Below are 17286 nucleotides of genomic sequence, written 5' to 3'. Positions count from 1 at the left end.
TTTCCCATATTTTATTTTTCTATACAAAAGAGCAGATATTTTTGAAAGTTAAAGCTTTACATACCTTTCCAGGTAAACTAATGTTAACTGTACTGCTTTGAAACCATTTTTCTTGATTTAGAGTAGCAACTGCAAAGAGAATCAGGTCTTACCCTTTTATGCTGCTTTAATGTCAAAGACATTTTCTTTCTGTCCCTCATGTTATATTTTTACACTTCTCATGCTGCTGTCTTTTTCAGGGTCTTATTCCACAAACTGCCTCTCACAGCATGTTGCTGAGCTGGACAAAGATATTTTCATCACCATGTCTACACCTAACGTCCTAAAGTCATAGGAGATTGAAAGGAAAATTGTGAGATAATTGCTGTGACCTATTTACTGTAGCCTCCTACTCACTGCTATACTCCTGCAGCAGTGTTTTCTGTAAGGTGAAATAACGAAAAAGAAATGGACTTGTTACAGTGAGAAGACTAAAACCCACAAAAATATTCATTAACTGAAGTATGGGAATTAGTAGTAATGTAACATGTGAAGTAGTGAAGCCTCTCTATTAATACAGGAACAGGCATTTGTGTTTTAACTACAGCTTGTTAACTTTCTGCCATCTCACTAGATAAATTCCCCTTTTCTTTAAATTGCTCCTTTCTTTAACATGCATGTCCCAAAGGGGATATAGTGAAACTCATAATCTTGTACAGTGGTTCTCTTTTTGGTTAAACAATACCATTTACAAAGGGTCTAATGTAATAAATGAGTAAGGAAAGAGTGCCAATGGACACATATTTTCAAAATTAATTGTTTTAAATATTGTTATATTTTATAGAATTTTGAATGCAACATATGGCAGTGCTTTCATGGTCACTCTCTTTTAACTAGAACTGGCTGTTGGCACTTAAAAATATCATGTCTCTAATTACTTAGTGTCATATAAACAAAGAGTAAGTGAGTGACTATCCTTAGGATAAGAGTTTAATCTTAAACTTAATCTTAATTTTTAATCAAGAAAGAAAAAAGCAAAATCAAAATACCTCTATTTTTCCAAGATACAGTGTGTATTCACAGTGTACAGAATACAGTGTAATTCAGTTATTCTTTATTCTGTGGGATTTCATGCCTTCAGTTATCCTTGTCTGGAAAGTTAAGAAAGAGACATAGGCTTTATAGAGAACTTAGAAATGAGCAGGGGTGCTGTGAGTGGAAATCAATATAAATACAGTATGGAACAAGGCACACAATAATACTTTTGGCAGAGGTCATCTGTAGACTGGCAAATCAGACAAGCAACAGGATGAGCAGTTTCTCAAGCATTTATTTCTAACAAGTGATGAAATTGTTTTCTGAGCAGTGAAAAAGATGCAGCTTGATTTCTTATAGCTTGCTGAATTATGCTTCAAAGACAGAACAAATTCAGATCCCCTGGCAGACATCCTGTATCTGTATTTTCCCTTGAAGTACCTCCCACACTTCCCAACATTTTTTCTCTCTGACCTTGCACACACTTCCTAGGATCACTCAGACTCATTAATTCACTCATTAATTACCTATTACATAAGAAGGGGTACATGTTGATCCATTTTTTATTTTTTGGCTGCTAACAGGCCAAACAGAAGAGAAAATTTATGAGCTTAGGTCTTTCTCAGACTGCAAATATACAGGCCAGGCTTTCCTTTCCAGTCACCTGGTCGATGAAACACAAAACAGTCTTTTAGAGTTTCACTCTTCTCAAAAGTTACAGAAATTGATCAATCATTTAAAAAAAATGCAAAACAGATGATAAAAAAATACACAGCTAGATAAGTAATCAAAACTTCATTTAATTAACAATTTTTTTAAAAAATAAATTAATTTTATTCAATTTTAAGAAGCCAGTAAATACAAGAAGTCTCATTTTTGTACCTTGTGCAATGTCAATAAATTGATACACAATTATTAACATTCTAAATAAACCACTTATCTGAAATAATTTTATTTATGAACTAAAACTTCATAATTGCCTAGGTGTGAATATATATGCTATGGCTACTCTTGTTGTGAGAAGAAAGCATGGTTTCAAACATGGAGGCCTCTATATTTATTTAAAAGCAAAACCTTTAAAATCTGTAGAATTATGGAATATTAATATTAAAGATAACTAGATGTGAAGTATTAAGAGCTGGAAATGTTTGGCAAATTTAATTAAGAATTTTAGGAAAAATACAATTCTGAAATCTACTCTGATTACTGGTATAGACAGGGTATGAGGGAAAAACAGTAAGAATTAACACACTGTAAAAACTTCAAATCAATGACTTGAAACTACAGACAGATTAAGGTTTCCTTCTAAAGATGCACTAACTATGGAACAACTCTGAGTCAGAGAGCAGATCTCCTCTTCTTCATGGCGCAGAGAGAGCCTGGAGCCAAATTTCCCTATCAGTCTTGTATTCCTTTCAGTAAGATAAAACTGTATTTGAACATGTTTATATATGTTAGTCATCTAGAAACACCACTGTGATTTCATTGCACCCTGTCATAAAAAGAAAGCAATTCTTCCAAGTAGAGCTATTGAATTATATCAGTTAATAGATCACTAAGTGATACTGTAACTAAAACAGCAAAGAAGATTCTTGGATTAAAAATGTAAGATTTTCAGGTAGGTGTAAAGGGAAGATCCCTTACCTGTACATATTCCTATGGAGATTACTAGTCTATTACTGATAACATTTCTGGAGCACTGTGTTTAACAACTCACTACCTTTTTTGTTCTAAATACATCAAATTCTCCAATACAAATTTCATACATAAAATCATCTAAACAAAAAAAATATTGTATGTGTTTAAAATGTTAATAATCACAAAAGGCACAAGTGAGTCTGATTATGGAGAAACAATAATGTCCACAGAGAGTAAAATAGTAATCATCACATTAAACAAAATTTTATAATCACTTCTTTGCAAGCAGATAATTTGTTTGCACACATAGTTTGTTAATGTAAGACAAGCATATACTCAAGCAAGTATTAATATGAAAGGAGATTACAGTCAAAGGGGATTATATTCCTGCAATCACATGTGGGCATTTATGTGATTATGCAAAGATTTTTTGTTAGTGTCAGAGGACTCTTAAAGGAAAGCTACATGTAAGGATGGATCCTTTTCTGGATCCTTTTCATACAGATCCTTTTCTGGAGGGTTTCCCCAACAATGGGAAGCAAGGGAGCACTGTAGAAAACTTTTCATTAAATGAAAAATACAGCTGAGCCAGAATAGTCCCCTGTTTTATGATCTTCAAGTACTTCAGTCTTATATCTAATATTAGAAAGAAAATTTCCTTTAAGCAGCTGTCTTGTTATGTGCTGTAAAATAGTTTTTCCCTTTTGAGAATGAGGCAGAATGGCAGAACATAATAGAAACAGAAGCACAGGAATGTCAGAAAAGCCTGATTACATGATATATACAATTCCGTGTGAAGTTTTGCATGGAGAACATTAGTGCTAAAATGTGTTTTAAAAAGTTTTGATTTATTTTAATGATCGACGTAGATGTTCTGTCTGGATATATTAATGGTTCTTCAATTTAAAACAGGCAAACAAGCAAACAAAACCTTCAAAAGTTACAGCGAAACTATCTCTTCACAGCTCAGACATTACTTACACAGTTCACTGCTTTATTGTTCTCATCAACTATGGTATGCCTGTAATATTTTCAGTTAATTTCTTTGCTGGATATTGAAATAGAAAAGTGCAACAGTAAACGCTGCATATTATAAAAAAGTGTAGGCTATAAAGGCACCAGCTATAAAACATGACATTAAGCGTCTTTTACATCGCTGTGTGCTCAGCAAAAGTCAGTCTGTAGCAAATGTTTCTAGAGTTATTATCTTATAGCATGAAAAAATTGGCTCATTGACTTTAAGACCAAAAAATCAGAGCACTTCTCTGAACAGCAACTGGATGGAAGCTGCCAGATACACTGGTTGTAAAGAGATCAAAAACAGTGTTCCAAAGCAAAAGCAGTACACTGACTTCAAAAATTGAAGTGCTGCTACCATTTAAAAGGGCAATATTCTGAGCAAGGTCTCATTAGATAAGAGGCAGCTCGATTACTATCTGTGCTTATTTGAATGAAAAGTGATTTTAGTGGCTATGAAGGTTTATTGGACTTTGCTGATTTAAACACATTGACAGTACAGAAAAATTTGCTGAATGTAGCTGAGATACAGACTTACAACGCAGTGGATGCTCAAGATCCTGAAGAAAATGAAAGGTAAGCAGCTGAGAGAATCTGAATAATCTACACAACTTAATGGTGTTGGTAGTAGCTACAATAAAGTTGAAAATTTATGAACAATCTATTCATCAATTAAACATTCTCTAAAGTGATAAAATATGATGGAACTGTGTCACAACCTCACTTACTGCTATGTTACACCGCCACTGCTAGTCACAAACACGTTCTGAAGCTGTGGGTTAGGCAAGAGACAAAAGTAATGGTGGTGTTTGGTGCTATTAAGGTATTTCTCATCAAACTCTTTCTGAATGTATTTTTTAAATGAAAACCAGAGGTTCTACCCTTGTTGAAGGTAAGTTCCTATGTGTACACTTGTAATGACTCAAGGATGACTACACAGTGTAAAATGGGCTGCGCTGGCCAAGGTACAATTATCAGATAGGAAGTCCTTGGTGTGCAAAAGCATTGTCATCTTAAAGGGTTGTGTGCACAATCCTGAACTTAACTCCAGAATTATTGCCTGTGGAATCAGAGTCTTGTAAGGTGGTAAAATACTGGAACAGGTTGACCAGAGAGGTAGGAGACGTCGCATCCCTGGAAACATTCAAGGTCTTCATGGACAGATCTCTAAGATTTTCTAACCTGGATTGCTCATTGCAAGGAGGTTGGACTAGGTGACCTTTAAAAGTCCCCTCCAACCAAAACTATTGTTTGTCTGATTCCATGATATGGTTCCTCATATGAAAATGCCATTTTTATGGTGAATGGTAGCTAATATATGCACATCTATAAACTATGTTTCCTCTAAGTCAAAGAAATGAGACAGATTATCTTCAATTTTCTACCCTATAGCAAGTTTCTAAGAAAAATAAGATTAATTACTTCTGGAAAATGCTTATCTACATCAGTTTGGTAATTTAGACTAGAAGACTAACATTCAGATGACCTAGAGTAGAAAATTTGAATACCATCCTTCACTTTTAAGAACTCTAGGTGCACTTTCTCCTTTCACAGGTGCCTAGTGTCATTTGTGATGCTCTAAACCTTGGTCTCAAGATTCTGCACAATACTATGCAGCTGAGAGCAGATAACTTAAATACTGTAGGCTCCCACATAGTATTGAGTGACTATTCCTGGTCAACAGGGAGGCTCCTTTAAGGCTCAGTGAGATGCATCTAGAGAGCAACACGGAAGTTCTACATTTTAAATATTTATTTCCGAGTTTTCACCACTATGCCACATTACAGAAAGGACCCAAGCTCTGTGTTTGGATGCTTTCGTAGTTTTGTTGACTTCACAGGGATTTGTTTGCAAGGATATGAGACCAGAGTTTGTGACTTCCTTTTATTTTTTTTTTTTTTTTGGTAAGAATTGAGGACATTGGATCTATAGCTATCATTTAAATTTCTGTTTAGTTTTTGTGGGTTTCTTTTTAAGTAAAGTCTTTTTTTCCTGTTCTCTACTACCTATATCTCCCTTCTGATGCTAAAATAGTCTGATTTTTCATTGTAGTCAGACATCTATATTTATCTAAAAGAACACTTAGGCTTTCCAGCAAGTTTTCATGAAATCTGTGCATCTTCAATAACCCTTTGGTTGCTTTACACCATTACTCATGCAGGGATCTGAGTCATGCCTGACCTGTGGTACTTGCAGGTCCTTGAGGAGCAGCACGCCCACAGTGAGTGTGGACTCCTCAGACAGGGCCTTGCACGGGGTTCTGGGGTTGCATCTCTCCCCCCACACTTACTTTGTCTCCTCCTGGGGGCCCCATGGGCAAGGACAGGGTGTAGAGAGCACAACCCCCACAATCCCTGGGCTTCTACTGTGGTAAAAAAGTCAGATCTATGGGGCTGAAATTTCTGCTATACACTTTGTATTTCATGAAGCAAAGAGATATGACAGAAACCGAGGAGAAAGCAGTACAGTGATGCAAAAAGCAGGCTTCAGAAATATGTAGGAGAGGTATATTGAGAATTTTAAATTATTCATCAGTGTCAGCACACTTGACTGCTCCACTAAAATGCACAGGCATGTATGCTGAAAAGAAACATCAAGCCTGAACAGGAATGAACAAATAACAAATTTAAGAAGCAAGTTTTCATACAATTTTGCAGACAATTCAGACACAAATACTTGAAGCAGAAAAATTACTGTTGAATGAAATTTTTTAAAAAAGTAAGGGACATGCAATTGCTAAGAAATAACACCTTCATGTGCACTAACAGTGAAATTACATTGGATGTTCTCTCAGAAGGGTTCACTAGATACCTGACTGACTGCAAGATTGGGACATTCAGGGTAGATATGTGTTTTTCCTCTCTTTACTGAGCTTTATGGTTTTCTCGGTGATTTCCTCAATTTTATAAAAAATCATGCCTGCATAACAGTCAGTTGATGGAGAATTGGAAAATAATGAGAATATTTTATCAAAATTTTTGATGAACTAGAAATAATTTGTGGTAGTGTTGAGCCTCTTGTTTCTATAAATTTCAGTTGAATATGTAAAGGAAAAAATTCTTCAAAGATTGAGGTAACCTGAAACAGATACTTAGTTGGACTAGAAGATAACAAAATCCGCAAAATATCCATCCTTTCCCACCCGAAACTTCTTTTTGCACACTATAGGGACATACCTATAGATTTTCCCCATCTTTGCCACTAAATCACATGAGATGATTCTTGGAGGCATGCTTTGAGCAACTCATTTAATTAGCACAACATGCCTTTGGGTCTTGTTCAGAAGTTCCATTTAAACTAAATGACCCTGACATATTGATTAATGAGCTACACTAGGTAGACAGAAAGGAAATAATGTTTCATTTGGAATCTTTTAGTGAGATCTCTAAGTGAAAAGAAAGTATTTTATCTTGTACAAAGCCATGATGATCAGGTACAACTTAGGCCATGGAGGACTCTCCTCTAACACAAGGCATACAGGTACCATAATAGATTGTGTTGGAAGTGACTTTCAAAAGTTATCTAGTTCTTCCCCCACCCTGTAATGAGTAGAGCCATTTGCAACTAGAATAGGTTTCTCAGAGCCCTGTCCAACCTGACCTTGAATGTTTCCAGGGATGGGGCATCTACCACTTCTGTGGGAAATCTGATCCTGTGTTTCACCACCCTTGTCATAAAAAAAATCATACTGCATATCTAGTTTGAAGGCAGTGCTGATGCAGGTAGAGATTCCAAGAAGTTTTAGGAGCATGTGTAATAATAAGAGCATGTAAAAATAACAGATGCACTGTAGTCAGTGGGAAATGTTATCATTCAGATCACAAAAGCAACATCAAGATTGATCTGGTCAAAAAACACGACAAGCAAGGACCACTGAATCTATTTTGATATGATCAGGTATAATTTTGTAAGCCACAGCATGCTCTGGGGAGTGTGATGTGATGGCTGACTGTGCTGGCTATGCTGAAAATGTGTAGAAGGATTCAGTGTTGCATAACATGAAGGATTCTATAAGAAGTGACTGATGATTTAGAAGTGTGAAGAAAGGCACACAAAACAAGCAAACAGAAAATAATTTTTTGGCCTGACATAACCAAAAATAGCACTAGGGGTTGAGAACTGGAGTCAAGCCTGGACTTCCCAAAGCATTTACATAACATCTGATTAAACGTCACTTAACCATGGATTTACTAATTTGCAGTAGATGTGGTACCAGTCTGCTTTATCCCATATAGCTTGTAAGTCCCATCTTGGGTGCACTTCATTTGTATCTTGAAGTGATCTGGCAAGCTGCTACACCTTCTTGTGCTGCCTGCACAAATTCCTTTCCCACTACCTGTACGGATCAGTTGGGGAAGGAGCTCGAGGCACTCCCTCAGCCAGCCAGCCCTGTGGGTCATTTGCCGTGCTCCTCATTTGGTGTGCAGTCATGCTGCTCCTGCACAGAAGGTATGCTCAGCTGGTGGTGGCTGGAAGTGCTTGAAGCAGTCAGAGGAGACTGTGAGAAAAAAAACCAAACAGGCAAAAAGGCAGAAGCAGATGGCAGTTTCTGCTACTAAGCTATAGTAATATATCAGGATGAGGAAAACCAATACATTGGACTTCGATGGCTGTCAGTATTCTCCTGCCTGCACAGCAGAAGGATGAACAGCTCTAGTGAGAATTACGTTCTCCATGCTGAAGTGGTTGCGGGGATGGATACTTCTCATGTATACCTTACCATAACTCAAATTTCACTTCTCATCCAGCCAGCCTATTGTAAATTCGTTTTTGCTTACACAGCTGAGAAATTTTGAGTTGGGTCTTCATTAGTCTTTATTCATATATAGAAATAAGCTTTGTATTAATGACATGATCTGACCTAGCTGTTAAATTTCCTGTTACTTTATTTATATCTCTTATAAAGTAACAGTGGGCTCAGAACTGACCACTGTAAATGAAAAGAAAGACCTTGGATTTCGTGTGGATACTTTTGTGAAAATATTAGCTCATTGCATAATGAAAATCAAAAAAGAAACTGGACATTGGGAATTTCTAGTAAGAACATTATTATTCCATTTTATACATTAAAAATTCATAATCCATTTGCTTTTCTCTTTTTTTTGAGTCACATTATTTCAAAAGATATAAAAACAAAGAAGGACAAATGAAGAGATAAAAATGCCAGCATTTTTCCTGTGAATTTATGGATACACAGCCTGTCGGCAACAACAATGGGAAAGAAGTTGTCATGGGTGCACTGTCTACCTGCACAGCATCTGTGCAGGAAGTAATTGGATTGCATCCAATGATAGCTTGCTAAAATACAGAACATGGTTAAATGTAGTTCTGGTGAGTATATTTATATATGTTAATGACATTTTTTTTAATTCTTATATATATTGTTTAGTACTACAGCTAATCTCCTATTCAAATACTTGCCATAACAGCACAAAACCCATTATGTTATTTGGGTTTGTGGCACAAGATGTATAGACTGGCTGTACAGACCACCCTTACTATTTTGCCCTCAAATATGTATTCATCTTTATTCACGCTCTAGATTCCTTGTTTTATATTCAAAGTCATATACATCTAAAATGTGGATGTATAATCTTGGCATGACCCAATTCCTTCCATTAAAAACAACCAGAGGTCTGGGTCTGTAAATCATAAGTGAAATTAATGTAATTTACATTCATATTTTTATTCTGTCTGGTTTATTTAATCTTGCCCCAAAATTAACATTTCAGAGAATTACCATGTATGCTTCTTGCTTTATATTTTCCCAGGAAAAACTGCAATCGGTGTGAACTTTTATTTTTTTTCCTTAATAAACAGACAGCAAAAGTTTACTTAACCAGCTACTAATTCATCTAAATTGCTATTATAATTAGGGGCAATTCAGCCCCTAATTGTTGATTCTGAGGGCTGTTCTCCAATCCAGGTATAAATATATCTTGTCTGAAGAGCTGGATTTCTCTTTAACCTTTATTGTTAGTACTGAGAGGGGGCTTGGTCCTCTTGCCTAAGTTTAGACTTCTAGTGTTATTTGAGATGTTTCAGGCTGTCTGGGTTATCTAAAGGCAAACAGGTATGACCCAGGGAGATCCTCATCCAACAACCCAGCAGTCACAGGTCAGACAGGTTTCCCTGAGGCAACTTTCGTAGAGCTGTTTACATTTAGGTAACTGATTCTTCCCTTAGCTCTCTCCTGAATTGTAACAAGAACTTAGACACAGTTGTGGGCAAGTATCTTACACCTTAATCAAAGACTTTTAGTGAAGCTTGGGAAGCTGTAGCATATTTTATATGACCTCTGCCTGGTATTCCAGATGGCTTTGGGTCTGCTGTAGGTTCTGTGTCAAGTCTGCCAGCCACAAGCAGGTACTGTGGATTTCTTACAGTGCCTCATATTGCACTACATGCCTAGTTTGAACTATGGAATAAATTAGTTTAGGAAATTAATATTCCATATAAAATTATTTAGTGCTGCACCTGTTTTCACTGGGATATCACTGATGCTTTGAATGGAAGATTAAGAAAAATCTTCTCTAAAAATGCCCAAACATAAAGAAATATTTTTACTTTTACTCCAGTCTCAATTTTTTTTTTCTTTTATTGTGATGGTTTCATAAGCTGATGACTGAGATTAATATATCTGCTAAACTATAAAGTAAATTGAGACAATTTTTTTGTTTGTTTGTTTCTTCTTTTCTTCCAGTAATTAAGTCTTTCCAGTATGGGTTGTATCCTACTTACTCTGACTTTCATTTAGAGCTGATGCTGGTCTGCTTAAAACAGCTTTATTCAAATCCAATTGTTCTTGGATTTTTTTTCTTGCTTTTATACAGAAGAACAAATTTAAGTACATGTAAAATCTGCTTAATCACCTGCAACCCCCAACACCTCCCACACATGACAGAAGTATATTTCAGAAAGGTATAGTTTAGATATATAGTCAAGCTACATAAATATTTTTATATTCCTTGCTGCCGATATGAAGCAGCAAAGGATTTCCTTTTCATCCTTCTATGTTTTTTTCTAGAAGCATAATTCTTGCTTCTCATAACTAAAACTTCTTGGGTTGCAATACAGAGTGATTAGCAGCTTAAAAGTTCATTTTTATTCTCACATTTTTAGAGCACCCAGGAGCAGGGAGTGAGGGGGCTTCCTTGTTTTCTTGTGGTAAAATTTTAATAGCCCATTAATTCTACTGAGAAGGATATTACATCATGGCACCACTATCAGGGACAATGCGATAATGAAGCAGCTACACTGTGTGAACATGTTTTTGGATTTCTCAAGGAGACATTTAAATTGTAGCAAATGTTCCAGAATGTGCTTTTCACCTATTTGTTTTAAGGTAAATTATTTATTTAGGCTACTAAAATAAGGATTGTATTTATTAAGCTTGGCCAGCAGGGCTCTCTCTTGCATTATATTTTAATTTAATCAGACCATTTTGATTTTGTGTGCATAGTGTCCTTTTCTAGGCGATTTTAACCCTGAAATGATAAAGCACTAGCCTTATTTATGGAACCTATTAGCACGGAAATAGAATGCCTTTGGATTCCAATTTACAATGGAAAGATCTTTCCAAGGCTTTTCCCTTTTTAATTAATTTGATTCTTTTTTAGTGATGTGTATATGCAGTTAATGCTCAACATTTTTAACTGCAATGTCTCTTAGGTAATTTAAATAGCCAAAGTCCTAAAATTTGAGTACTTGCCACTTAAATATCAAAATCTTAACGTACATTTTCAAGACCTCAGGAGAATCCTGATGATCGTCCAGATCCCACCTGTTCAGAGACAAATACTACGTCTCTAGCTTGAATCTGTGCTGGGACAAGACTTAGGTACAGAACATTGCTTTGTATCTTGGGTTCTCATGGAAAGAAAACTAAATCAGAGGTTGTCCATTTTGAACAATCAGGGTTCAGGATTATGCTCATATAAAAATGAGACCTACTTTCCCTTTATACCAAACCAGCTAGGCCCATGAGCCAATCAAGGGCCTTCTACTCACAGGACTCAGGATTCCCACAGAACAATACTTACTGTACACATATGCTGCCTTAGTAAGATTTTAACTTTTCTTTTTTTTTTTTTTTTTTTTTTTTTTTTTTTTACAACATGTAATACCACCACTGCCTAAGATATTCCTGTGTATTTCTGTGTGGTAATTTTATAATGATATTTGCAAATTAGTACCTTGATAAAACATTGTACTTTTAAATTCATGTAAAGAAAAAATTCCAATGTGAAAAGGAAGATCTAGTGACTTAGTGGTCAATAGGAAAATACTTACCTATTAATCTCAAATGCCTATCCTGGGCTTTTAAAAGTATCTATTTCTTCTCATCAGATACAGCTATATATGGCTTAGACTAATGACCTATCTGTGTACACAGTAAAAAATTATGTGAGATGCTTCCTCTTCCTACAGAAAGTCCCATTTTATGTCCACAAACTATGCATAGCCTTTAGAAACTAAATCCTAGTCATCTGCAGAAACATCTTTGTGATGCAACTGCAAACACCAGTGTGAGATAAAGGAGACAGAGTAGAGAAGACAACAGAGGCCCAAGAACACCTGTCTCATTTCAGGACAAAAACATTGCTTGGCAGCTGCTAAGACTGACATTAATTCTTTTGCAGGACTGGTGTCATTTTAGTAGTTGCTGTGATAGAAGTGGGGTTTTTTTTGCAGGTCAGCTTGCCTTATCTGTTATTCCTGTGTTGTTACTTTGAAGAACCATTTCCTTCGCGTTTGACAATGACGTATTCAGCATTTGAAATAACTGTCCTTAACTTTTTAAAAAAATTATTTATTTTAAGAGGTATCTGTTGTCTTTTTATGGGATATGTGCATCTCAATGAGCACACAACCTTTAACTGTTGTGTTGATACCAACATCATCAAAAGAGCTTTCAAGTCAGAATTTCAGAGGAGAGATTCTCAGATATGGTTAGCTATTCATGTTCTAGAGTACAATGTTATTCAAAACCCTAGAAAATCTTAGGATGGATTCCAGAGTCCTAAACACTCAAGCAAGGTTTTTCAATGTATATGCATAAGAAAGAATTTAAGCAAGTAGTTTTTAAAGTCTGAGATTACAGACTTACATATAGCTAAATAGTTTAACTGTATATAACAGCAACCAATGATCCAAGATTCAGCTCATCTAATTTAGATCAATCATAAGTTAGATTAGAGAGCGACCCAGAACACAGAATAAGATCAATATCTTCTTGGTTTCTAGCTTTTTCCATTGACTGAGGACAGAACCAAGATGACTGCCTCTGAGGCAACTCAAGATATGAGAAATTAATCCTTTCCTTAGTGACTCAACTGTAATATTTAACTATTGAAAGGATGCAACAAGGTTTCTCTTAAATACTGGCTATAATAGAAAGAGACAGGGTAAATTAAGATTGAAGGTTTAAGTTAATTCTGTTTCACTGGGCAGTCTAGAGTCTTAATTCTTTGCCTTTGCTTTTAATTTCCTGTTAGGGATTATATCTGCAACCAAGATCAAGAAATGATAAAATACTAATAGAAAGGCCGTTATTGCAAAATTTCTAGCCATGAATGTGACAAGACCAGAAATACTAGTCCTTTGTTATTATTAATAAAGTGAAAGGAATAACAGTATTTTATTCTTAGGGTTTTTCTAATGGGAAGAAAATTAAGTTCAAATAAACCATGGACTTTTATTCAACAAATCCAAATTTGAGCAATTCTTACCTCATGGCCTTCTGCCATGGACTACTGAACATAAGCTTAATGACATTGATCAAAATGAGATTTCATGTAAATCATAAAACTTTGTAGCACATCAGGCATCTTTAGCAGAAATAAGAGTTGAGACCAAACATTTTATTTAATTTTTTCCACTTTCCACATCAGTGCTGCACAATGCCAGGATTAATTTATGATTCTTTTGTTCATATCTCTGTTGCTTCACTTCTACCAAGGTCAACATGCTGTATTAGAGACAGTAGCAACAAAACCCAACAAAAATCACACAGTAAATTTCATTTGAAGAGCAATTTTTATTATAAAATAACAAGACCATTTATAAAGGCTATGTCTGTAAAAATATGATTAGTATCTAAGGGAACACATGGATAGGTAAAGGTGTACATAGTGAAATGGTAGAAGAAGCATACAAATATGTAAACTGTCTTTCTATTCTTATTTTTTAACATCATATATTGCTAGCATTTCATGACTGCATTTTTTTCTAGTAGAACATTATATAAAATTGATATAGGTTTTTTTGAGTAAATCCATATTCATTCAGCAACAGTTTACACTTGCAACACTGTATTTGGAGAATTGCAGGGTTGCTGGAAACAACAGAAGTGGAATTAGGATAACAATAAGGTAAAGAATATCACTGTCAATTTATCACCCTTTTGCTCTTTCAGTGTTAGAAAAAAGTAAAATTGAAGTGGAATCTAGCATAGGTTCATAAGTTTAATATGGAAATTCAGGTCTACCTGAACTTCTGCCAGAAATGTGCACAGAGTCATGAGTTATATTCGTTAGATATATTTTTGTAGAAGCTAGGTAAATGAGCAATTAGCATGATTAACCATTCCACTCTAGCTTGACATCTGCTCACACCTTTAATAATATGCTTTCTATCACCAGGGATCTATATATTGATAGACTGGGGTTTTTTTAAGTGCTTGTTCTTTTTAAGTGCTTTAAGTGAGAGGCATGCAATTACAGTGAAAACATTAAAAAAAGAAACAACAATCAAACAAACAAAATAGAAAATAATCATCAGCAGTGAACATTGTGTAGTTGTTCATTGATAAATGATATATAGATGGTATTGGAAACGTAAAACTTGAGACCGAATTTGTAATTTTTTCTGCAGAACAGTAAGGTCACTATATACCAATGACTCGCCAGGCCATAACTTCTCAGATTGTTTTAACTTCACACATATGTTCTTCCAGGCCTATTTCTGTGGTAAATAGTCCCAGTTCTACCAAGATTTTACAAAGTATGTTTTACAGACAAAATTGATTTCAACTTTGACCATGACCTAGCTCTGCCTTGTGAGAAGCATTTCAAAGTTGATACCAACCTAAGACAGACCATTCTTTTCTCACACTGGAAATTATGTACAGTTTTCAGATAATTGTTTTGTTATTTTATCACTGTGGGCAGGTAGGTGTTTAGCTATCTCCAGAAAAGCAGGGATGCATAACAGTTGCCTGGGAAGACAAACACCATCACTCCAAAGATCTTCCCTTTTCTTCTCCTCTAGCTTTATATGCTGAGCACAATGCAATATAGTATGAAATATCCCTTTGGTCAATTGGGGGTCACCTGTCCTGGCTGTGTTGCCTCCCAGTTTCTTGTGCACCCTCAGCCTCCTCAGTGGTGAGGCAGTATGAGACGCAGAAAATGCTTTGTCTCTGTGTAAGTGCTGCTCAGCACTAGCAAAACATCTTTGCATTATTAAAACTGTTTTTCAGCACAAATCCATAACATAGCCTCATGATACCTGCTGTGAAAAAATTTAAATCTACCTACCCCAGCCTAAGCCAGTTCAAATGGTAAAAAACAAAACTAAACTAAAACAACTGTAGAAATTAGACATTGCAGAAAGTTGGTTTGCTGAAGAATTAATACTATTTTCAGGAAGATAACTTTGAGTAAAGGGTTATAGAAGTCTACATGTGAAGAAGAGAGGTGACAGGAGAAAACAAACAAATGAACAAAACACACCAAGACCTAAATAATAAACAAAGAAATACCCCTCTCCCTCAGAAATCACAGCAATAGTCTATATAAAAGACAAAAACTAGATACAACTGAGAAATTAGATTATCAATAAAAAGATAAATTAAGAGAAAAATGGTATATTGTACCATCAACTCTTCAAAGGTGTTTGCAGAACATTTATTTATTATTCTTCAACTAAAACATAGCACTTTTATCTAAAACCATCTCTCTGTAAGAAAACAATATTTAGAGCTTCTTTAATAAAAAGCTAAGAGCAAAAAATTCTTTGAATAACAGTGGTGGGTTGACCTTGGCTGACTTTCATACTGCTGCCCAGCTGCTTTCTCACCCTCTCTCCACAACAGGACAGAGAGAAAAAATAAATGGGAAATCCTGAGGGTCAAAATACAGACAGTGAGATCACTTACCAACTACTGTAATTGGCAAAACAGTTGACTTGAGGAAAAGAAATTGAATTTAATGCCAAATAAATTAGAGTTGGACAGTGAGAGAGAAAGAAAAGAATTTAAATGGTTTTCCAAAATCCATCCCTTTTTCCTCCAGCTCAGTTTTAATCCTCCACTCCTGACTTCTCTACCTACTCTTAGTCTGAGCAGCAGAGGAGTGAGGAGAAACAGTGTCGTGGTCAGTTCACAACATTTCAGCTCTACCTCTTCTTCCCCCTAATGCTTTTTCCCTGCCCAAGCAGGTATCTTCTCCTTGATCCACAATTCCTTTAGGAAGTATCCACCCACTTTGGTGTGGGAACCTCCATGGCCTGCAGTGTGGACATCCATGCCGATGTGGATCCATGGCCTACAGTAGAACCTCCTTCCCTTACTTCACCACTCACCTTGATGTCTTAAGAGTTGTTTCTTTCAGGTTGTTTGTTAATTTCTTTTTTTTTGTTTGTGTTTAAATTTTCCACTTATTTCTCCCTCCTGGAGCAGGATTTTACCTTTTCTCAAATACATTTTCCCAGAGGTTCCACCATCTCAGGTAAGGGATTCAGCTGTGTCCTAGGATGGGTCTGTTGGAACCCGCTGGAACTTTCTGTCCAGGATGGGACTTGGAGACTTGAAGTTGAGTGAGATAAATCCTATTCTTTACTAATTTTCTCTAGACAATATTTTTACTCTGTGTTTTTTTCGTTTTCTCTAGGTAAAACATGAATCATGGTCACTCCTATGCAGCCAAACTGATTAAAGGAAAGAAGAAAAAAAACCACCAACTTTCCAAAAAAATGATTGGCAGTATGTAATTAGTGGATATTTTCTAAAATATGGGTCTGTTATTGGGATGCAAAAAGCAGCCAAGGAGTGTTCACATTTACTGGTGTTGTTTTCCCTGCTCCCTTGAGGGCAGAATTGAGAGTGGTACTCATAAAGAATAAGAAACCTGTAATTACATCATTTTCTAAGCCCATTATATCATACAAAAAATTGTCTATCTTATAAAGGAACTTGTTTCGTTTCAAAGACTGAAAGTGATTATTAATGTAATCAAAAGAGTCTTTTTAACTGAATCTGAAATGAACAGAAACTTTTAGTTTAACCAAAGGGAAGTGAGATAGTTTTGGTTTTATGTTTTTGTTTGGTTGGTTGGTTTTTGGAGTTTACTTAATGTGAATTGAGGATCACCATAACCTTTATTAGAAATAACACTGGATTCTGTGAGCAAGGTATAACTAAGGGGAAATATGGGAAACAGTTTTTTTCTGTTTCTGTGAAGGATGCAGTGCTTTGAATTAAATTCTTCACATTTTTGAGCAGCAAAGTAGCGAAAGAATTACCTGTAGGATGAATGCACTTCATTTCTCTCATTTGTCTGCAAGTGGAACTTGTGGGAGGCAGAATGAAATGATCAAAAAGAAGGTCTGGGCCAA

The sequence above is a fragment of the Prinia subflava genome, chromosome 3 (genome assembly GCF_021018805.1).
Source record: "Prinia subflava isolate CZ2003 ecotype Zambia chromosome 3, Cam_Psub_1.2, whole genome shotgun sequence".
Taxonomy (NCBI): domain Eukaryota; kingdom Metazoa; phylum Chordata; class Aves; order Passeriformes; family Cisticolidae; genus Prinia; species Prinia subflava.
Note: the sequence above shows the minus strand (reverse complement) of the source record.